The 664-nt window shown below is 41.0% G+C and overlaps 1 protein-coding gene across 1 annotated transcript in view; it reads left to right on the top strand.

Annotated features, from left to right (window-relative positions):
* METAP2 (methionyl aminopeptidase 2) overlaps nucleotides 1–664 on the top strand; it is a 34,687-nt gene that overhangs the window by 29,806 nt on the left and 4,217 nt on the right.

Consider the following 664-nt stretch of genomic DNA (forward strand, 5'->3'; position numbering starts at 1 on the left):
GACTTATATTTTTGATATTTATTTTATATATTTAAATGCCATTTAACAAAGAAAGACCATTTAACAAAGAAAGATCAACCAAAAAAATGAGTTCGCGTGTCACCTCTGACACACGTGTCATAGGTTCGCCATCACTGGTATAGGCCTTCTCAGTTACAGTAGCCTTCCTCTAGTAAACCACTATGTTAAGTAGTAAAGTATTTGTATTTGCTTTTCTTTATACCTTTTACTATCTAGTTACGTATCCCTAAACTGTTACGTAATTATGCCTAATTTTGAAAATATTAAATGCACATCCTATCTAATAAAAGAGAAACATGGTAATTAGCTGTACGTCCGCTACCCTTCCCACTGGCTAATCAGGGCGATATGCAAATTAACTGCCAGCCAAGATGGCGGCAGGCAGTCAGGCAGCTTGAAGCTAACATGAGGCTTGCTTGCTGGAGGACTCCAACGGTCCCCGCCTACCTTGAAGGCCTCTGAGCTTGCAGTTTGAAACATTGTTACAAATATAGAAGCTAAACAAAACCTCAGAAACATGATTTCAGCCAGCCGGGATCTCAGAGCTGGAGTTGAAACAGTGTTTCGATTATAGAACCCAAACAACCCAGATACCTGCTTTCAGCAGCAGAGGCCTCAGAGCTGGAGCCAAGCCTCAGAGCTA

This window comes from Myotis davidii, unplaced genomic scaffold (genome assembly GCF_000327345.1).
Source record: "Myotis davidii unplaced genomic scaffold, ASM32734v1 scaffold13, whole genome shotgun sequence".
Taxonomy (NCBI): Eukaryota; Metazoa; Chordata; class Mammalia; order Chiroptera; family Vespertilionidae; genus Myotis; species Myotis davidii.